The following is a 25,087-nucleotide window of genomic DNA, read 5'->3' on the forward strand; positions in this document are numbered from 1 at the left end:
TTACCCATGCCCTGTAATGAATACTCCATGATTTGACAGTTGCCTTTAAACCTTTCACGAGCATTGATATAAATAGTGTTGTTGATCTTTTTATGTTTTGGTGACTACTAATTGTCACGATGGTTCAGCCATAATATGTGAATAATAAAGAAATATTATAGGAAGATCCATAAGTCTAAAAACCATCCGAAATAAAGAAGCTGTGCCTAATGCTATCAAAGAGGACTGTACAACAAGTACACGAATAATTGCGCATTAACTAATCATAAATCAACTAACGGTATCGCAAATTTTGAGAGATCAACTTTATCCTTATCACATACAACGTGCTCAAGCACTTTTGCCTCGAGATTTCTCTCTTAAGAGTTTATTTTTGCAACTAGTTACGAGAAACAATAACATTAAATCGAATACTATTTACGGATGAAGCATGTTTTCTGTGATTAGCAATAATGCACCATGTATGGTCGCAAGAAAAGTCGTAATTGAAAATAATACGTAATATGACTTTTCGAAAAATATTTGGATTGGAATTATTAGTGACTACTTGATTAGCCGCCATTGTCTTTCCCCCAGATTTAGCGTCGCATGTGGTACATGCATGACGGTGCTCCACCACACTTCAGTGTCTTGCACGAGATTGCCTAGATAATAATTATCCAAATCTTTGGATTGGCAGAGAAGGACCAAAGCCATGGCCGCCTAAATCACTTGATATTAACTCAATTGATTTTTTTTTTACGAGGATATTTGAAATAATTAATATACAGGACTCTTGCTTAAAGCATGAAGGGCTTAAGAGTCTTGAAAATCAAGAATTATCGAGTCACGTTTGCGGGTATTTTCAGGAGAGGTCGTCAATCAACGTTTAAGACACTAGACGCCTGTATTAAAGTTAAAAGAGTCCACTTCGAACATGTATTGTAAAAAGACTGTTTTACAATTTCTATTATTTCGCTTTTCCCAAAAATACAAAATATTACTATTTTTATCCACTTTTATATTGAGCGCAGCAACTTGCAATATCGATTATGGGTTATACCAAGTGTTCAATAAATACATTTCGTTATTCTAGATGCACTTAGAACATTACTTGCATTTCTTTAGTAATAGTGCTCGTGCTCGAAAACAAATCCGTTAGGAAACCATGTTCATATGAACATTGGTCTTTATATTGATCAAGAATTGGACGGTTATAGTTTGTCTACGTGTTTTATTCACATCTTGTATATAGTATTATAATACAAGATACAAGCCGCCAAAAGAATAAATTGTCCAAAATTCTAAGAATTCACTCCCATGGTCCCATATAGTATTTTCAAAAGCATTTCCTTATGTTTATGTCATATTTAAACAAGACATATTTTTTTATAAGTGCTAAGAAAATTAATTGAGAATTGTATATTTGATTGAATCTCCTTAATAATTTTTCCAGACTAACCATTTATAAACACTACAAGAATGCAATCTAAGGATTTTTTTCCTAAGGTTCCTTAAAGAAAATTATTATCATTATAGTACAGGCATTAGTCGTCTATAAGGAAAGCTTAAAAACGAAAAAGTGAATTTCAATCCTCAATTGATTTTGTGGCTGTACCATTGTACAAAAAAATGTATAAAACAAAGAAATTAAGTTAATTCATTTCTTTAAGTTGTATAATAGTTTTACTCTTCTATAGCGTTTTTACTCTTCGTTTAGGTGTGAATTAAAACATTCAACATAGAAATAATCAATCGATTTATTATACATTAAGAACAATGATTTGTAGGCCATTAGAAACACTTATTCACGCTATATTTATTTTCTACTATTTATTTCGATTTAAAAGTCACGCCACTATTCAGACCTGAACTAGCCTCTTAGCAGCGAGGGCTCTTATTCCTAAAGATTTGCTAACTTTTGATGTTCCTCCCGAGATATCGTTAGGTGTGCCCATTACTCTCTCCATCTTTGTCGCTCCTTGTGGTCTAGGCGGCGTAGTGATGATATAGGAATGTCGGAGACATTCCGAAATCTGTACTGGGATTCTAAAATTACGATTCGACACGATTACTCGATATGACTGATTCTAAATAAAATGTTCAATCGTGCATATCTTGCGGATTGCCTAGTTTTTAACGATTTATCGACGACACGCTTGGGTATATCGTATGCCCACGAACTTAAGAAATATACCTGGGCTGGGATTCTAAAATCACGACTTGATCTCGATACGATCACGAGTTCGAATTCGATCGCGACTCAGTCGTGATGAGAAGGGTGAGTCTAAATTTCAATCGTCGGCTAAACTCGTTTTATTCGATTTGATTTAGGTTTGTTGTACTGGGATTCTAAAATTACGATTTGACACGATTACTTAATATAACTGATTCTAAATAACATTTTTAATCGTAAAGTATCTTGCGGATTGTCTAGTTTTTACCGATTTGTCGATAACACGCTTGGGTATATCGTATGCACCAGACGATATAGCATCTTCCTTATTTAATACGTGCATAATGTGTCAGCACAGTTTTTTAAACTTATTTGTTTCATTGATTGTTTACCAATAGTCATACCAGGTTTTTATCCGTATATCAAGACGCTTTCTTAAACACAACACCTAATAGATCTAATTCAACCTTATTTTACACAAACTTTTGTTAGCAATAGAGGCAGAGGGAGTAGAGTTAACATTGAATAAGCAGTTTTAGTATGTCATGATTTTATGCCACGTATTGTTTGTTACCAAAGAAGCATTGGACAAGATTTTATATTTGGAATTAGCGAAACTACTGCAAGTCGTTGGATCCATAAAAGAATGAAATTATTGACCGATTCATTAATTTTCCAAATATAAGAGATAAGAGACAAATTAATAAATTAACATTTATGGACAGATCCAATTTTCCTGGTGTTATCAATACCTATTGATTGCACACATGTTGCCATATTAGAATCAAAAGTGGATGAACACAACAAGTTTTTATGATTTTCCATGAATTCAATTATTATTTCCCAATGGGCAGTGGTGGTTTTAAACGAAATTTTTTTTTATCTTAATATAGGCATATAAATGAAATAAAAAAAACTCGGAGGCGTAAAAAATTAACAAAATCAATGAAAATTCTTAGTGTTTATCAATAGAAAAGACAATTGACGCTTCCATCTGTCAAATATTAGGGAAAAAAAATCCAAGAAACCTAAATCAAATCGAATAAAACGAGTTTAGCCGACGATTGAACATTAGATTTACCCTTGTCGTCACGACTGAGTCGCGATCGAATTCGAAGTCATGACTTTAGAATCCCAGCCCTGATTCCGACATTCGGAGATCAGCTGGTATTCTTGCGACTGTTAATTATGACAACGTTGAGTGATTCTAAATTGTAGTCGAATGGGAAAAAAGCAAGAGTTCATTAATTAAACTATAATTATCTGTTACTACAGTTTTGATCTATTAAATTATTAATTAGTACAAAATATTAATATTTTTATAAATTCTTATTTTCTTCTTCTTAGTCGCTAATTTGACATAGGTAACGTAATATCTTGAATTCGTTTTACCGATGTCTCTCCATTTTTCGTGGTTTTCCATCAATGTTGAACAGGCTGATAGTGAAACGCTAATTATTATTGCGACAATGTGGTCGTCGTCAATGTATCTTGTGGGACATCTATTTTCTCCTCTATTATCTTCTAGGCCTCCCTATATCGCAAGCTTCTTAAGACAGTTTTTTCAAAAGAATGTCCAAAATAGCCTATTATTTACTCTGTTATTTACATTCTCAGTCTTTTCTTAATATTCTTCCAAGATTCTGCAGCATAGAAGAAAATTGGGAGAAAATAGGTTCAATTTCCTAGGCCACTATTGGTTATTGCAGATCCTAAATACACAATCTGACTTACAACGGCGATATTATTTATTCCCATTAGTTAGTTTTTGGCTCTATTTATTCTATGATCCTTGCAAGCTTTGTTTTGTTTATTTTGAGACCTGCCCCTATGCTGATGTTTTTTATTCTATCAAATATTTGGCATATTTCTTTTTCAGACGTAGCAGAAATGGTTGTACCATTAGCGTATCTGAAATTGAAATTGTTCCTTTCGCCATATGTATTAAATCGTATATTGAACACTCAGTAAGCAGCATTGCCTTTACTGACACAGAAATTTCCAGTTACGTCCCAGGTCACTCTGATTCGCCAAGTATAGCCATCGTTATATTGATTTCTGATAGGTAGAGTCAGGTAAAATAGCACACTCATTTCGAAAAAAAACTTGCCACAACTTCCTAATGCACCAGATCAAAGGATTTGCTATAATCGATAAAGCATATATATATCATGGGAATTTATATACCAAGGAATTTATCATGATATATATATCATCATAAATTCCTTGGCCTTTTCTATGATCTGCCTTATGTTTAACATTCGCTTTCTAGTGCTGCCTCTTAGGACAGGACCTGCGTGTTATTTTGGAATTTAAGGTGGAAGAATTGTTTTCGTCTTCCTATTTTTTGACAGGTTCGGTATATTATTACATATTCACTCTGCTGTCATCTAGGACCCAAATCATTTTGATGGCTACAATCTATACCAGTGGCTTTATAGCTCTTTTGCCTTTTTACTGGTATTTCAACCTCACTTCTAAAAATATCAGGTTCTTTTTGAGAATTGTGTTTTACTTATGTTGGCGATTTCTCTACATCCTTTTCTATAGTGAGATTTTTGTAGTATTTTCTCCATCTATTCAATATGTCTTGTAAATATATAAATGTATTAATCTCTATATTTATATTTATCCAAGGAATAATACAATACAACAAATATACAAATCCAAGGAAAAGGAAATAATTCCACAATTTGCTTATTTTTTAGCATCATATTAAAAAAAATCAAGTCCGAGTAAATATTATTCCGAGTAAATTAAAATATTTAATATTTATACATATCATAATACAAACATAAAAACATTAAAATCCAAAGAAAAATTAAGTAATTTAATATTTTTACCGTTTTCAAACATCTATCAGTTACATAAACGTGAAAAAAATACAAATCCAAAGAAAAGTTAAATAATTAAAAAATCCTCATATTTTTAAGCATTACATTTCGTAAAAAAACCGAATTAAAAAAAAAATTATGTTATATTTTCAAGTACTTAAATATATAAACATAAAAAATTCAAATCCAAAAAAAAGTGAAGTAATTCATTAGTTTTCGTATCTTCAAACCTCAAATTACTAATTTTTACCCTATTTCAGAACATTTAATTATGATTTAATTAAATAAATTCAATTATATTATAATTAAAAAACTCTAAATTTAAGAAAAGTGAAATAATGCAATAGTAATATCTCTATTATTTTAAACATTAAGGCGTTTAGACATTAAGTTTTTACTTTTTGTTATATCTGAGTTTTATCTGACCCTACATCCAACTAACATAGCAAGAAGCACACTTAAAAAAATCTGGATCCAAGAAAAATGTGAAATATTGAAACATTCAAAATTTATCTTAGTTTCAAACATAATTTTCAAATTTCATAAACATGAAAAAATTCAAAATTCAAGGAAAAATGTAAAAATTCAGTAGTTTTTCTATTTTAAGAAATATGTTACCTCAGAACCACTCAATTCCATTTCAATGGTCATTTACATAATAATATAATGCTATTGGATCCTTTAATTCACTGATCAAGAATTTGATTATCCTTAGGGATAAAAAAATTATGGATTAGCTACTAAGCAGGATCGCGACATTTAAGACCGTTTCTACATGTGTAAAATATTTATTTCGTTAGAATTTATTGACTGTAGAATTGATTAAAAAAAAACAAGTATTATATCAAACTTCTTTTGTAATAAGTCAACAGTTGCTCCAGCGTATTGCTTTTTAAAAAATAAGGGTCAAACTTTTTTTTTAGTATCGTGCTGTAGTTTTAATTTAAATACTGGAGAGTAAGTAATTACTATAAGAATTAATGAATATTTAAAATCTATAATCTGAAAAAATATCTAGAATGTGCTCATTCACAATGTGAAATTTACTGTCTCCCTAAATTAAATAAAATTTTGGTCACTAACCATGAAAAAGTCTAATTTTAATAAATCAAAATGGGTTAAAAAGAATTTTCTAATAATGTAGATTAAACTTTACTATTAAAAAAAAAAATATTTTAGCTAAAAACCTACAAGTATGCAATTTGTGTAAAAAGGGATTTAAGCATAAATGTCACTTAAAAAGGCATTTAAAGGAATGCGGTCAGCCTCCAAAAGAAGTTTGTCCTTATTGTTTCAAAAAAACACATAGAAAATCCGACATGAGGAGGCATATATCGACTAGACATAAAGGCTGTTATTTTCCATAAACTGGAAAAAGTCATGCAGTGATTTTTTGTATTTTTTAAAATATATTGAGTTTTATTAAAAATATGTTTTTTTGACATAATAATAAAAACTAATATAAATATGGACAAATTTGATATTTTATTCTTAAATGTAATTTTAGAACATCCCTTTGAATGTAGATGTGGTCGTAGCTACAAACATAGGGCATCCCTATATAACCATCAGAATTATAGCTGCAAAATAAATGGAAAATTGAAAAAATTTCAATGTACTGATTGTCAAAAAAAATTTAGTAATAAGAACGGATTGGTTTATCATAAGGCTAAATGTGTTCAATATTACTTAAATATTTAAGAAATGCGTAATAAATAAATGATAATAAATAATAATAATAAATAAATTACTAAAATTATAATAGCAAAGAAGTACATACATATTTTTAATATATACTTTTTAGAACGAAAACTTAAGTTTAAATTATTACTTAATATTTCTAAATTATAATATAGTTTTATAAGTTAAAAAAAAATTGTGCTATGAAAGAGTTATTTTTATAGCAACTCTGGTAAATTATGTATGAGAATTTTATAGCTAACTCATTAGTTTAAAAAGGAGATCTTACATACAAGTAACATATACAAAACAAATAATAAATTAATTTACGCTACTGCCTAAGAAATTGTAAAAGTCAAATGTAATAAAAAAATAATAAAAAGTATTAACTAAGGTTAAGAAACGAAATTTCTTTCCTGATCCAACTATTACTATAAAAATAAATAAGCATTCAGCGGATTTGATTGCATGATTTTTTACATGCAAATCGGATATCATAACGACCATCCAGGGTTTCAAGAATACCTCTTTTAGGTACATAAAAGAAAAATCCTATAATCACAATATTTTTATAAATAAAAAAGTGTATAGTAAAACTAATCTTTTTCGTTAAATACAAGTTAATGGTCTTATAACTTCTGTGATGCATCCAAATCACAGAATCCGTACAAAAATGTCAAATTTCAGTGTTCAGAGTTATTTGGCCTGGAAGTCTTACTTGCCTAGTAAAGCACTTTTATTATTGACCACATCGGGATCTTCTGAGGCAAATTGTGAAAAAAACTACTTAATTTAATTACTTTACGTAAACTTTTTATATCCCGAAGAGTGCGTATTTATGAATTACAAAAAGTAAATGTGTCTCTATAACAATTGTTAACACATGACAGTACGTCTTTCATTGATGTTGCTTTTAGCAATAATTATTCAATAAATCCTTAAAGAGTTTTTCTGTTAAATTTAAAGGTAGTATTTTAGGTAATCCTTATCAGTGCGACTGCGGACGAAGTTACAAACATAGTGGCTCATTATATAATCATCGGCGGTTCGAGTGTGGAAAAGCAAAAATGTTCCAATGTTACGATTGCAAAAAAAAATTTAATTATAAACATAGTTTAGCATATCATTTAAAAACCTGTTCTTTAAAAAAGGACTTTGTTAATTAAGATAAAAAAAAACATAATTTTTCCAATCTATCCTAAATTGGTTTTATATATGAAGTTCAATTAAATAAATGTTTTTAAGAAATATTTTGTATTTTCTTGAATATATTTTTTTTCGATATTTAAAAAATTAAAGGTATTTATAATTTTATTACTTAACTTACTGTTGATAGTTGAGACAACCTGTTTTAGAAGCAAAAAATAATAATAATAACAATTAACAAAAAATGGTTTAAATTAAATAAAAATGAATGTCAAGGATTCAAGTTTATTCATCAGGTCTTTAAATTGCTGATTGACTAAAAAATTGCTGACAAAAACAGCCTATACATATAAATGAACAAAACTCTTAACACGTATAAACCAATATTTTAAAAAGATGTTGGTTAAAATGCTTTAAAAACATAGAAAATTTCTTATAAAAAAGTGAAATTACCTATTTTAAAAAATAAGTCAAGATTTCTACGAAGCAAGTATAAGAAAACATTGATGTTTTTTTTTTTTAATCATTAGAAATGTGTTTTTGTTTTTTTTTCCTTTTTTTGTACAATTATGATATGTATATACAATTTTCTTAAATCATTATATAAAAAAGGGTATTTACGTTACACAAAATAAAATTTTAATGTTGAACTAGTTTTAATCTTTCTTCTTAGCATTTCTGAGTATTTAGATTTTATTTAATTAATAATGATTAATTACAAAATTTGTCGAATTTTTATATAATGGGAGGTTTCTTTCGTATGGTATCTAAAGTATTAAACTAAAAAAATATAACTGAATTTTCACATAATATAATCTTTTTTACTAATATGTAGCTATACTTTTCAAGAGTCTATTTATTGTAAAAAAATTAAGATTAGCCGCGTTTTTATGTTACTAGTGTTTATGAGAAGAATATCCTAAAAGATCAAGGAATTTTTGAACCATGATTTTGTTATAGTGTCAAAAAATAATTAATCCTAAGCAAGGACCTTTTGTGTAAGTCTATTCAACCTCATTAACTATTTTTAAAAGGCAATATTTGTTTCCTAATTATAAATACACATATTTTTTTAAATAAATAGAGCATCGTTTGATAATATATATAGTTTTAATCTTTTATTTTTAGAATATATAACCACTATAATTATGAATGTGGAAGGGAGAAGAGTTTTTATTATCCTACTTGTCAAAAAAGATTTAATTACAAATATACAATAAAAAGTCATGTTAAGAACTGTTGTTAATACTTTTTTTAAACTCTTGTAGCTAACAGCGACGATATTAACAAAATAAAACACTTTTTTTTTTCAATAATTTAAATATTAAGCATTAAAATATTTAATGAGGCATAACTTAAATGGATATGATTCATATTTATTTAAAATTTTGAATGTTTATGAAAATAACGACTATGCTTGCTTATTGCTTTAATAATCCAATATTTTCATGTATGTTTTTTCTGTTAATTTTTGTTTAGCTTAAAATATTTCATATCAATTGGTCCAGCTCGATCTGCCGTAAAAGTATTTATAAATTTTTCAAGAAGTTTTCTTGGCACTCATGTTTAAGTACTAATTAATTTGATAGCTTTTTCAGTAAATTTGCCCTAATTTTATATTATTGAGTTATTTTATACATTTGATCTGTTTATTTTAGCTCGCTTGTATTACGTTAACAAAAATATGTTCTGCTGCGCAAAATGCGGTAAGAAACACACAACAAAAGGAAACTGCACTTATCACATTAAGAATGAATGCATAAGTCGAGCTCAGTTTAAGTGTCAAAATTGTCATAATAAGTTTTCCCGGAAATCGCATTTAACATTGCATATATATAAACATCATGCAAACCTCTGATAGAAGTAGGTGTTTTGTCATTAATAAAAGTGTTAAAAAATTATTAAAAATATTTAATTTTTTCCTATTTATTTAATTATCTGTTTTCGTAAACGTATCAGAAAACAAATACTTAAGAGTGTTATTTTTAGATTTTTATATGGACGTAAAGGGTTATTTTGTGTGCCTCAAATGTCTGAAGAGATACAAATATAAGAAAAATTTAAGATCTCATCAGAAATACGAATGCATGAAACCCAACCAGTTTATATGCAAATTTTGTGGAAAATCATTTAGACAAAATTGGACTCTTAAGGAACATTATAATGTGGTCCATCAAATTATATTGCCTAAAGGACAAGTGTCTATTTGATTTATTTTTTTGTTAGTGAATTTATTAATGTATGACTTGTTAATGCCTGATGTTGTATATTACGATTAATATAAAGTTTATTTACTACTAGCTATTTTTTTTTATTTAAATATTAAGGATATAAAGAGGCATAACTTAAATGGATCTTATTTATATTTATTTAAAATTTAAATATTTATTAAAATAAATCGCTTTGCTTTCTTACTGCTCTAATAATTGAATCTTTTTTTGTGTTTTTGATGGTTAAACTTGGTTTTTTAAACTTTTATTTAGCCTCTCGTATTTTTTTGTTTTTTGGCATTAAAAACAACATTTAGCATCACATTCTTAGAGTGATATTATGTTGTTGTCTGATCCAGTACTGTAAATCTTACTGATCCAACTTTCCAATTTATGATTTTTTGTACATTTCTTTGTGAACCTGATTAAATAAATTAATATTGTTAAATTAATAATATTTAAAAAATGTGCGGAAATATCATATTTTTTGAAATCAATGAATAAATATTCAGTTTTTTTGTTTGATAAAAGGCTAGCAAAAGAACTTGTGGAGAAGATAACATACCATGCCCACTTTTTCCAAAATTTGCCCATAATACACTAGCTCGGCATTTTTAATCATTCAATCAACCAAGTTATCTGGCTTTTGATTCTGGATTTTAATTCGCCTCTATACAAAATATGCTTGAAATTCAATGATCTAATTTTTTCCTAAATATTACGGCATGTGTATTTGTTTTTCAACAATGAAATTCACGCATATTTTATATCACTAACAAATTTTAACTACAATTTCCTGGAGAATTAATACATTGAGTACTTTACGCATTCTCTTTTATATGCTTGAAATACTATCATTTAATTTCTTGACTTAAAAAAGTGAGCACAATATACTGTCTATAGTAGACCTTTCACGTCTATCTAAGCATAACTGAATTGGAAATTATTCACAAAATTTTAAAAGGTTTTTAGACTGTAAAGCCAATATTATTTTACACTTTTAAAAAGTAATTTTAATAGATAGTTATTTTTAGATCCTACAAGATATTACTGCCCGATTTGTAAAACCAGCTACAAACATTACGGCCATCTCACTGCCCATTTAAGATTTCAATGTGGGAAAAAGCCTCGTTTTACTTGTACACCATGTGGAAAGAAGTTTCACTTCAAATATAACTTAAACGCTCATATACGAAATGTACATCGAAAAAAATTATTTTAAAACCGAGAAAAAGGTTTTGCTTTAAATTAATAAATTTTAATGCTGGTTTTGAATTCTTTCTTTTTTATTTATTAGATAATAACAATATTTTAGCATTCTATTGCAAATAATTTATTTTTTATTCTATGTTGAATTAGGTCTCCTAATAAATTATTCGCTCACTTTCCAATACAGTTTTAAGTCGAAAATACCACTGTTAAACCTGTAAAAGAATATATTTCCATAAAACTACATTAAATCGACATATACATTTTGAATGTTGAAAAGAAGCCACTTTTAAATGTAATCTTTGCCTGTACAAGTTGAAATTTAAAAAAAATTTGCAAGGCATAAAATTCTGAAACATAAGGATAAAGATTCTAATAAGTGTATTTGATATGGACATAGAGATTTACCATGTAGGTGGAATTTGGATTTACATCTGATAGTTCAAGGAGAACCAAGTATATTTTTTTACATTATATTGTTCTTATTATTTTTAAATAATAAAGTAAAAGAAAAAATGGGGGATTGTATGATTGTGCAGAAGATTCATCCAACAGGCATAAGCAAGAATTTAGACTAGGAAAGGCATGCGGTTACAAAAATGTTGTATATTAAGATTATTTGTTAAAAAGTTCACTTGTGATAAAGTATAGACTTTTTAATCCTATTCGATTTGTAGATTTAAATTATTCGTGTAATTGTGGCAAAAAATATCGCTATCACCGGAGTTTAACAAGACATCAGAAATACGAGTGTCAAAGAGAAAAAGCGTTTATGTGTCCATATTGCACTTATAAAGGTCACCAAAAATCTACTTTAAAAACACATATGCAAAAGATTCACAATGAAACAATTCAAATTTTATAAGTTGTTAATTTTTTAGTGAAATTAATTTTGTCTTTTCAGAACGATCTATTACATTTATATTAAATATTTAATAATTTACCTGTTACCTTATTTTTAATTAATTTCCAATCGTGTGATTGCAATTACGAATATAGACAACATGGTATCTTTAATATATATTTTATGATTGGCTTTGAGTATTTAATTTATAGGTACAATTAAAAATATAGGTAAACATATATATGCAGGGTATAAAAGAGGAGAGTTTATTTTTGTAATTGGTATTAATTTGTTTTCTGTCCTTAATTTGTAATATAATGCAGAAAATAACTGTAATACTTGATATCTACTAAAATAGTCAAAAAAGTCGTTTTGGAAAAAAATACTGCTTTATTGTTTTTTCGAGCTTTTTATAAAGGCTATTTTGCATAATTTTAATTATCTTTGGGATAACGTTCATTAATATTTAAAACACATTATTTATCTTCACTTTATTTCAGAACAAGTTTTTTTTGTGGAATATTTCGGTACTTTTTAGTTGTATGCCCTTAATAATATAATTAAAACTAACAAATTGAAACTATATGTATAGTTAAACTAGAAATAACAATAATGATCAATTTAAGAAATAGGCTTTCTCTCGTTTCCCCATCATTGAAGTCCCTGATAATCAAATTTCCCGATGGGTAGTAAGTGTAGCAATTACTCCATGTAGTTTTAAGAATATTTCAAAGTCAAATATACTTTTCCGTATTTGCCTGTGGCGATTTTTATAAATGTCTTGTTTGTGTTCGTTGTATGGTAATGATATGTATATATAACTTAAAGTAGTTTTAATTAGTGTAAATTACTTATAGATTCCAAGTACCAAATACTTTCAAGTAGCTAATAACTTTAGTACAAGCTGCATATAACACCCGTTATTTAATTTTTAGAATCTGAATGGTACGTTTGTACTTGTGGAAAGAAATATCGATACCGGCGAGGTTTAACTAGTCATAAAAAATTCGAGTGCCAAAAAGAAAAAAACTTTTTATGTCCGTTTTGTAGTTATAGAAGTCACCAAAAATCTACTTTAAAAAGACATTTACAAGGTGTACATGAAAACATTGTCGTTTTATTAAAATAAAGTTGTGAAAGAAGAACCGAATATTTCTTTTAGACATTTTATTAACCCTAATAAATGTCAATAAAATGCTGTAATTTATGAGTATAAAATAAAAGAGTTCACGTCTTTTTATGTTTCAGCGTATAAATGTCCCAAATGTGATCGACGATACAGACACCCAAATTCTGTAAGGAACCATTTAAAAAATGATTGTGGGGTGGAGCCAAGATTCCAATGCAACGTATGTTTTCAAAAATTTAGGCAAAAAATCTGTTTAGTAAGACATTTGGCTAACAGACATAGTATAATGTCAACTTATAAAGCATAAGTAGTATTAACGGTAACTAAATAAGTTAACAATATGGAATAAATCGTTTGAAAACTCTCTAAGACATCTAGAAAACAGTATTTTAAATAGTGTAAAATTAATTTGTATAGCCACTTTAGGCAAAAATAAAGATCTTTGGTTTGTTAAAGTAGGTTTTTTATTTTTGATTACGTTTTTCTCTTAAAGCATAAGAAGGTATTTGACAGACGGTATTTTGAAGAGAAGTTAGATATTTTTTTGTTTCTTCTCATTCTCTTCATTTCATATCTAATTTATAACCTTAATTATCTTCTAGTTGCTTTGACTTATGAGCTGTTATTCAGAGCTTTTTTCATTATTGTTATAAAATTTATGCGCACTTTTTATCCAAGGACACTCTGGATAAAATTTAGTTAAAAACTACTTATGTTAATATACTTTTTAAACGTCCTAGAATTTAAACTACAGGTTGATAAAGTTTTAAGAAAGAAACGATTTTTTTTTTAATAAATTTGATATTCTTGTGAGCATTTTTCTAAAAATTGTAACGCAATTTCTTTGAGTCCAGAACCATTTCTTTATACGCAATTTAAATGTTTATATGCGCCATTGGCGTTAATGCGACATTCTATTCTTTTTCTAAGTTATTCAGTTTTAAGCAAGCATAAATACCAATGGCTAATATAAAATTTTTAATAGTATTTTGGAAAATCGCTAAATAAAATGTATTAAACTTATGCAAAATTGTTTTTTATTTCTTGCAACCGTGTACTTAAAATCTTAGACGTTTAGTACTTATGTTTATAAATGAATTTTGTCCAAATATTTAAAAACATACATTCTATATATTACATACAAAAAATCCCGGAAGCCCTCAATAATGTGTGACGCATCCTTTTTTTAAAATACGTCCCAAATTATATTTAGAGATATGTTCTAGATCTATTTTGTGAAAGATCTTAACATGTACAGCAGGCATCACAATGAAGGTGACACATGTTCCTTTTTCTTAAATGGAATTTATTGCATTTTTATACTCACTGCACCAAATTTCAACACAATTTAATGTAACATATGTTATGCCTAGTTTAAAAGATAAAATATAGGATGAGAAAATGTTTGACCTATGACCTATGGCAATTTGACAGTCCCTAGACCCATGAAAGGAAAGTTATTGAGTTTTTTTGCTGGAAATTCCTGCTCCAGTTTTTTGGAATTTGTATTTTAATTCCAGACAGTTGAAATCTTTAGTCAGACCTTTAGACCTTTAGTCTTTATATAATGGTAAATGCCCTGGAAAAATTGTTGAACCCTAGTCAACGTGACATCTTTTAATTCAAAATTCCTTAAAAAGTGGTGCGAAATTCAAAAATAAAATAAAAAAAAATATCATTACATTCAAATAAGGGTAACTTTTATCTATAGTAAAAGTATTTTTATGAAGTAGATCAGAATGTGTACATTCGTGAATTACGAAGAGATTCTAGGCGCACAGTATCTTCAAATTAAGAAAATTATTGGAACAGTTTTATTTTTCCTTGAATTTATCCTAAAAGGAGAATATAGATTTTGATAAATTCTGTTTTTCTTTAATATTAGCATGCAGATAATTATTGCCTTCAAATTGATCTTCGTGTTCTTTCGTATCTAATTTTAATGTTTGCATAGTTTTTTTTATTAATGCGCTCACACTATTTTTATCATCTAACATATAATTTATTTAGTAGGTATATCTTTTTAATAACTGATATACTAATATAGATAGAGTTATATATAACACTAATTGTTTTTTAACATAAATATTTTGGTTTTTAAGAACAATATTATTATAATTTTAGGATTATCCAAACACGTATGTCCAAACAATTGTGGTAAAAGCTACAAGTATCCAAGAGGCCTTTGGCAGCACTATAACTTCGAATGTGGCGTTGAGTCCAAGTATAAGTGCCCCTATTGCAATTATGCAGGAAAACAAAATATCCATTTAAAAACTCATATGAGAACCAGGCATAATATAAACATTCTTTAGTAAATATTCTTACTTAATCTTATATATTATACAATTAAATTAATATGTTAATAGGATAAATTTTTAGGAAAAAATATGTTTCGCTGTCCGAATAATTGTGGTCGAAGCTATAAATATTCCAGAAACTTAAGACAGCATATTGCCAACGAGTGTGGAGTAGAGTCAAAATTTAAATGTTTGCACTGTTCCTATGCAGGAAAGCAACATGCTCATCTGAAATCACATATGCATAGAATTCATAGGATTGGACCGTATTCATAGGAGCAGACAGTACTGAAGGTTTTACTATGCAGATCGTGTTATCGTGAGCTACGTATTACCGAAAATAATGGCAACACCGCTTGATTGCGGCTTGCAGGCGGCGGAATTTTTCGTTTTTATTTTTTGAACCGGGAGTCAGCACACCTCACTTTGCTGTGTTACTGCACGTTGCATTAATAATTTTTGAGCGTTATTTTCGTGTTTTTTTCACTATGGCGGTTTATACCCGTTCCGAAAGAGTTTAACTAATTAAATGGTCTTATGGAGGCAATTCGGCAGTACAATGTAGAGATTTGTTTTCAGTGACATTTGAGAATAGACCGATTCCTTGTGCAAAAATGGTTTTAAATGTAGTTACAAATTTTGAGACATCTTTGTGTCTTCAATATTGTAAAAAATGCCACACAAAACGTCAAGAACCACCTGTTGAAGTCGTCCAGGATATATACCGGTGGGAAGAAATGGTTTGCAGTACCCTAGAACTTGATACCCCAGTGTTGGAGAGGAACTGGGAATGAGCAATAAAACTATTGCTCGTATCTGGAAAAAATATGGGTACAAATGTTTCAAGTATTTAAAAACTCAGAAAATATTTCTTGAAGACCAGTGGCGAAGAATGGAATTTTGTGAAACCATGATGGAATAGGCAAATGAAAATGAATATTTTTTAAAAAATATTTTGTTTTCTGATGAGTCTTCTTTTCCATTACATGGCAAACACAATCCTTCCATTGTTCGGTATTGGTACTCTCAGGAAAACGAGCACAGAAGTTTTTAGTTTCGTACCCAGTATCCTCAGAAATTGAATGTTTGGGCAGGTATTTTGGGCGACAATGTTATAGGGCCATTTTTTATTGATGGCACTTTAAACGCCCAAAAGTACCTTGAGTTGCTGCAAAACCAAGTTCTTCCTGCCATTCAAATCCTACCTGATGTAGACCTGGGATCGCATCTGGATTTAAGATTACAATTCTATGCGGGTTTTACACATTGTCATGTCTGTAAAACCCGCATTAGAATAAATATTTTTAAAATGCCTGGATTTTCGCGTAATATTTTGGGATATTTTGTCGCCAAACGACGCAACTCTCACGAAAGTCAGATGTTTACTAATCTCGTCCTCGGGCCGGCCGGGGCGGTGCTCTGTCGCAGGCACTCGTACACGCGCGAAGTTGCAAAATTTCGCCTCTATGCGGTTTCCTATAAGTAACGAACGAAAACACGATCTGTATGTATAGTGCAGCCATGTTGTCATAAAAGTCAATAATTATAGATTTAATATTTAATTTAAATATAATATTTAATTAAAATTTTAATTGTATGAAAAATTTTTCGATTGTATGTTCCAATAAATAAAACACATTAAAATTAGGTATTTTATTATATGGTTTCAAGTATATACTTAGTTTTTAATCAGCTATACACATTATTCAATAGTTAAATTTATCCAGGTACAAAAATATGTTTTTCCAGGTATCTTTTGTTTATAATGTGTACATCAGTGATTCTTTTTTCTTTTCATGATCCATGTAGCATAAATTTTGTCTACGTATCCAACCATCATTACCCAATATTTTTTCTTTTTTTCCTTTTGCTCGATTTTCTGCAGTTTTCCCAAATGAAAAATAAATGAAGTCACAAATTTAAATTTTTATTTTTTAATAGTTTGTTTTAAATTTTCAATATTAACACATTTTAGTATATAAATAGCAGAACGAGATTTTCGCATATAGGATTTTCCATAATGCATATTCTGGAAAATGGTGCTAACTCCACGGATATCTATAAAGCTTTAAATTTCGAACTTTATTAGATTTACTTAATAACAGCATAATTGTTTGCCAGGACTCCTATGTATTATACATTTTTTTTTATATGGCCGTTTCATGTTTCTTCTCGTTTAGACCCACCTAAAGAAAAAATATGTTTGTAAATGGCTAAGAATTTTTCATCAGGATTATCTGTTTGTTCTTTTATCTTGCTTTTCTAGATTTCCGGCGTACCTCTTAAGGCTTGTGCTTTTTCGAATAAAATATAGTATAGTATTCGTAAGAGTGAGATTATTTACAATTTCATTTACAATTGATTACATTTTCGCCACTATGCAATCCAGGTATAATGCGCATCTATTATTTGCTTTGAGCATTAAAAAATCAATTTACAAAAGCACGTCACTTATGAAATGTAGTCATTAGGAATAAGAAATTTTGTATGCAAGTGAAACTTTGTAACATGGCTGTAAGCATCATAGGCATGGCTGTACTATAGGAATTGTAAAATAAATCATTTTCAAAAAGTCATAATAAAGATTGAAGTAAATATTTTTTTTATAATTACTATAAGAAAGGGCCCTGAAGTAAAATGTAAAACAGTTAATTAACAGTAATGTAAGATTATTTCTTCTATGATTTCGTACGCTTGAGGGTTATTTTTATTATAGCAATTTTTTTAGTTAGTTATTTCGTAATTTAAAAAATATCTACAATGAATTTAATGTACTGATCAAAATGTTATTTATGTTTTTTTGTAGTTTTCCGTTGCGGGAAATGCCAAAAAACCTATAGTAATCGCGAATCTCTAAATAATCACAAAAGGATAGTGTGCGGTAAAAATCCAAAATACTTTTGTCCATTTCAATGTTGTAGCTACAAAAGCTTTTACAAAGCTAATGTCTCTAGACATTGTAAACTAGTTCATACAAATAAATCACCCTTTTAATGTTCTAAAATGTTTTTGTGTTGGCTATTTTATGTTAAATATATTTGAGGTATTAAAAAATAAGGAATAATTTTTTGTTTTTTTTTTAGTTTAATTTCAATTATATACTATTTACCTAACTACTATTTCAACTTTTATTAAAAAATATGTTTCTTTTATTACTGACTCACGAAATAAACTATATCTTCTTGTTTTCTGTATTCCTACTAACCAGATCTAAATTTCTTCTTTAATTTAAATCCTAATAAATAAAAACTATTTTAATCCGATTTTTAAATGGACCTCTTTCTAAATTTGTTACTGAAATAAGAAGAGAGTTATGAAACTTACTTAAAGCTTTGACACCCCTTCAACTTATGGCAAGGAGGTATAAGTAAGCTTTGTTGTCTTGTATTATAGTCGTAAGGTTCAATGTGCTTTCCAGGTTAATTTATATGACTTATTGAAATTACTAATAAACATCTTTGGAATCAATTAGATTTGATCCAGATTTCTGGGGTTGGACCGACCAAGCTAATAGACTGTTTCAGAAGAACTGACTTAATTTTTTTTTTATATCCTGATTTTTTTTCAATGCTTTGTTATTGAAAAAATTCATATTACTTACAAATAACATGAACTTTGATGTTATAAAATATTTAAAAAATATGAAAATACATTGTTAAAAGACCTGTATAATATATAAAAAGTTTTTAGATCTAATTATGTTTTATTTGTTATTTAGAACATTTTTTACATATTTTTAATATTTGTTTTTTATTTACCATATACATGCCGAAAATGTTTAAAATCATTCCATTGTTTAGAATCATACTATAATCATATAAATATTAGTTGTAATGAAACCTAGAAGGGCTATGCATGACCCTACTATGACCATTGTAATAAATATTTAAAAGATGTTTTATTTTATCTTAAGAAAAAACTCTGTATATAGAGGCTTCTAAAAGATGGGCGATTTTTACTGCTTTTTTTTATTTATATTTCTTCTTCATATTTATATAATTTTTCACAACATCTGTATTCTAAATTTTACTTTTCAGTTTTGCCTTACAAATGCAAAAAATGTTCGAAGTCATTCCATCATGCAGGATCCTACTACAACCATATACATTTGACTTGTAATGAAACTCAGAAGCAATATACGTGCCCCTACTGTGAACATTTTACCAAATATCTGAAAAATATACCTGGTCATGTTAAAAAGAGACATGGTTTACATGTTTCTATGCAATACGTACTGAATTCTCAACGGAAATAGACGATTTTAATAAAATTTCGTCTTGTTATTTCTAATTATTATTCCAACCTTTTTCCGTATTGGTTATATTTTATTTTTTCTATAAATTAAATACATTTTTATAAAATTTAATATAACAATATGAATTACAATAAAATGGATTCCATAGGTTATACTTAGTATTTGTTTACCTTTATTATTAATAACTGATTTGTTTTTTTTATGTCGTGTGAGAAAACAATTATTATTGATGAATCTATTACCATATTATTTCATCATTTCAGTTATCAAAACTATCTTTACATGTAACGTATGTGGAAAGGGCTATCAGCAAAAACCCAACCTAGGACGTCATCAAAAATTCGAGTGTCAAAAGGTCAAATCGTTGGAATGCCCCTACTGTCCTTATGCTAGTTATTATAATCACCAACTGAAAAGTCACGTCGTACGTAGACACAAGGAGATGTTCAAGCAGTTTAGTATTAAACTCCAACGAAAAATGTTCAAAAGATAATGTGTAGTTTATAAATAATGATATAACCTAGTAGTTTTTAAATGTTTTAATTAGGAGTAATAAATGTCGTAAATACTATAAGAAAACTAATTCACTTTTATTTAAAAAAAAAGAGAAGGTGTAATTGAGGTGTTAGATCTTTAAAAAAAAATTATTTAAAATAATATATTATTAACTTTTAATTTTGCAAGCTTTTCGAACTTTATTTTCCAAGATAAGTCTTTTTTAATGTGAATAATAATAGGCGTGATGATATAATATTTGTCATAAGTTAATATAAAACTAAACATATTCTCCTAAGATACTCTTGGAATAAAAAAAATCAATTATGAAGGCTTAACTTACATCTGGAATGTTGGAAACCCATTGGCTTATTTTATCCAATCCACCTTTTACGAAATTAATGTACCTACTAGCAATTTTTAAACCATTCAGATTAATTGCTAATAATTTTATAGGGGTTTCGACTCTGGAAAAGTTAATTTCTTATATTTTTTTCGGTAAGAAACTTAAAGGGTGGATTCTTCTTACATCAACATCACAGATTGTGGAAAAAATTATATTTCTACAAAAAAGAATATAATCATTTTACATACAAATGTAATATGTGTTTAAATAATAATGTCAAGTTGTCCCAATAATGCTGCTTTTTTTTGGCCGAGTTAAGAATTATTTTATTTTTATACCGAAACAGAATATCTTGGTAATCAAAGTATTAACCATCGCTAGAGATGACCTTTTCCTATCTTTCTAATACAGAATGAATTTCTGGTATCTCTAATGGATCAACCATACATCAATCCACATTTTTATATCCTTGAAAGATTGTAAGTTCGTACTGCATTGATTGGAATAAGTAAGAGTCGAAATGAACTAAGTCTGAAGAATATTGCGGGTGGGGAATCACTTTTTTAGTATATTTTGCAATCGAAGTATTAATATATTGATATATAAATTTGTCATATCTTTGGGATTCTACTTACGATTTACTAATTATCCTTTAACTTTTAAGGATCCCATTTTTCTTCTCCTACATTTTACCTAATGCTTGTAGACGTTGAGAAGTAGTCGATTGTGCAACATAAGATGCTTCTGCCATCTACTGTTTGAGTTGCGTCTTTATCCATTAATGCTAGCAAATTTTTATCTTTAAACATCTTCTCTTACCCTGTATGATTCTTATCTTTTACACGTTTTTTAGGAGCTTGTTTGCCATAAGCTTCAATATACAAAAATAACTCTTAATAGCTTTGCCGCAGCTTTAGAAATTATAAATAAAACACCTATTAGGTTCTAATAATTTCACAATAAACGATAGATGAGTTGAAAATAAAAGACCCTGCATATTTTATGTATTAAAAGCTCTTTGCTGAAATTCTCTCAAATTTTGGAAAAAGATATATAGAACTTATAATTGTATAGGATTTTGAGGTTGAGCATAAAATGGATCTTTTTATATACAGGCTGACAATTGAAAACTTGAAATGACTATATATTAGAAAGGACAAACTGAATAAAAGAGCGCTGAAAACAATTTCTTTAAAACGAAGGAGGAATAAAAACAAGCAAATTATCTTACCCTTATCTGTAACTCCTTGGCTGAGATATACCCTTAAAATCTTAAATAGAAACATCGAGTGATGCATCATCTTGAAGCTCTTGAAAAATGCTTTCTAATGATACTATAGAAAGCCACATTTCCGAACTTAAAGACAATAATAAAGCGTAAATAAAGTACTTTGAATTTCTTAACGTATATTTACAAATGTTTCTGTGAGTATAGCATGTCATTCCTGAACTATTCTATGCTGGAGTTGTTGTAGTGACTCAGGTTGCGTTTTAACAACCACAGATTTTAGGTGTCCCTATTAAAAGAAGTCAAGAGGTGTTAGGTTCGGAGATCTAGGTGGCTATCCAAATTTCAGTTATCAGTTATTTTTGGGTTAAGACTAGTTTGAAGGGGCTTGTCTAACTTGCAGCTGCAAATAAACCACTTTTTTTGGGTTGACGGTAATAATTAATATAATCAAAGTTATAAAACGTTTATTTACTAAGCAAATAAAGCTTACTTCATGTATATAGCTTGAGTAGATCAAAAGTTATCAGCCGAAAACCTGCAGATTGACGTTTGAGGGTGCTACTGACATGCAGAAAAATTCAAACGGTTGTAAGTTTTGAACTCTTGAATATTTTTGAAAATTTTAAAAAGATTCTTAAAGATGTTCAGCTAGTGTTCAAGTTTGTTTATGATGATCACGGCTGTATAACCATTACCGAAGAAATTATAAGCCATTTTTGGGTCAAGACTAGTCTGAAGGGGCTTGTCTAACTTGCAGCTGCAAATACTCCACTTTTATTGTTGTGACGGTACTAATTAATATAATCAAAGTTATAAAGCGTTTATTTACTAAACAAATAAAGTTAATTTCATGATTGTAGCTTGAGTAGATCAAAATATATTCACCAAAAACTTGCAGGTTGACATTTGAGGGTGCTACTGACGTGCAGAAAAATTGAAACGATTGTAACTTTTGAACTGTTAAATAGGTTTTGTTAATGTTGAATTCATCCATCTTCTTTCAATCCACTGGTTAGGATAATGATTATTTAACCATTACCTAACGGGAACTACATAATGAAGAGGTGCTCCCTTTTGTTGGAATTGTAGTAAGCGTTTTTTTTTAAATAAATTTCCGTATTCGAGTATGTCAGTCTGATTTTCTAATTCCCACACTAATAGTGATTCGATAAGCTGCTGTAGCATTTCAGCATATATGTCGCCATTTAAATTTCCCAATATAAATTGAACCAATAATCCAATTATACTTTGACCCGATTATACTAGCCCAAACATTAATTTTACTAGGGGTATTAGGTATGTCCTTCTCTAAATACGTGTGGATTGTTGTCATTTCAGTAAAGATAGTTTGGCTTATTCACATGCCTAAGAGGTATCCTCATCACTGAAGCAAATATTTTTAACTAGTCCAGGTTCTGCCATAATTCTATCTGTCGTTATTTCACAAAACTGGATTTTTTGTCCGGGTTGTCGTCACCAAGTTTTTGCAGTATTTGCAGTTTATAAAATTTAAATACTTTTCTTATTAATTCACGAGATAATTCAGTTGCTATAGCTGCTTGTCGAGTTAATGAAGTTAAATTAATTACAAACTGATCCAGAATTTCAATTTACGCTTCTCCGTCGACTAATCTCGATTGACTTCTTTTTTGTTCATGACCAGTTTCTTCAAAAAGTATATTACAGAATCAATAGAAATTTTATTTGCGATTTTATAAAGTGGATAATAATTTTAATAACTTTATAATAAAAATAATTCAGATTTTTTATTTAAGTTTCAATTGCAAGAGAAATCTATGTAAGAAAGGCTCTTTTTAATTTATGTATAAAATACAGTATTTGCTAATAAATGTAATTTGACAAGTTCCTAATTCAATTTTTATTGTTTTAGCTTAATCTAATAATTTCTTATACTTAAGACAATTATAACTATTGTGAAAACTGTAGGAATTTTATTTTTTAGAATGCAAATATCATAATTTAAATAAAAACTCCATTTATTGAACGCTAATATTCTAATATTTTAGGTGCAAAAAAAAGGTTTCCTTGTCAATGCGGTAAGTCATACTCGCACCAACCGAACCTGTACCGTCATATAAAATACGAGTGCGGCAAAGAGCGTTCATTTTTTTGTCCCTACTGCCATTATACTTCTTTTCAAAAACACAATTTAAAAAGCCACCTACTTTCCCAACACTAATACCTAAAAAATGTATCTATAAATAAATTACAATATATAACATAATATGTATCGAAGGACCTAGATATTAAACGTGAATAAAGCGTTAACGTTGACGTATATCTTGTTACTCTTCATCTTCCTTAATTTTCTAAGATATTTATAAACGCGTGCTTAATATCAAAAATTGCAAGCTAAAAAATTCTGACAATAATTTTGCTTCCTTGTTCATAGCTATTTTCACATTTTAGCTGTGTACAAATGTCAGACATGCGGAAAAGCTTTTAGGCATCAGCCAAACCTATGCAGACATCAACGTTTCGAGTGCAATAAAGAGAGGTCATTTTACTGCCCATATTGTGACTATGCTGCTTTTCAAAAGAGTAACTTAAAAGCTCACATTCAAAGAAAACACACATATCCCAGAAATAATCCTGTGTTCTCTATAAACCAAAAGTCACTGCCTAATTAAAAAAATAAATAAATAAATACGAGTACATCATGACCTTTATTTAAAACCATAAATCGGCATTAAAACAGTATTGATTTGTTTTAGTGCCTCGTCAGTTTATATGATGGGTAATAATTATGCTCTATTACTGAGATACAGGGTATTTTGGTAGCAACGGGTCCATTTTCTTCTTACTTAATTGCCTATTTTAACACTTTATGTTTTTAACAGAAAAAGAAAGAAACAAAATTATTAGAAAATTCCAGGATCGTGTCTTTTAGCCTCTATTCCTAAAATCGTCATACATTATTTAAAGAAATATAAAATAAATATTTTTTAGATGATACATACGCCTTCAAAGCGTTTTAAAAAAAAACACTAAACTATTTAAAGCTACATAATTATGTTTACATATTTTTGTTTGCGCATCCCTTAGTGTACCGCTTAACATAGTAGCAAATTTGTTTTAAGTAATATGTGTAGATTTTATGAAAAAAGGGAATAGTGCCCAATTTCCATATTCAGGGAATCTCAGAACTAAAGACCCATTTGCAAATGTTGCTACTTCTTAAGTTGGTGCTATACCAAGAGTATTTGTGTGTAAAATTTTAAAAAAATTGATC

General features: G+C 28.6%; 1 long non-coding RNA gene across 1 annotated transcript; it reads left to right on the top strand.

Moving 5' to 3' along the window:
• The first annotated feature begins 15,334 nt into the window (after positions 1-15,334).
• Positions 15,335-18,104, top strand: LOC126739857 (uncharacterized). The gene is made up of 2 exons (XR_007661713.1): positions 15,335-15,521; positions 15,590-18,104. It is a non-coding gene; the product is annotated as an uncharacterized LOC126739857 (long non-coding RNA).
• Positions 18,105-25,087: the final 6,983 nt, after the last annotated feature.

This window comes from Anthonomus grandis, chromosome 8 (genome assembly GCF_022605725.1).
Source record: "Anthonomus grandis grandis chromosome 8, icAntGran1.3, whole genome shotgun sequence".
Classification (NCBI taxonomy): Eukaryota; Metazoa; Arthropoda; class Insecta; order Coleoptera; family Curculionidae; genus Anthonomus; species Anthonomus grandis.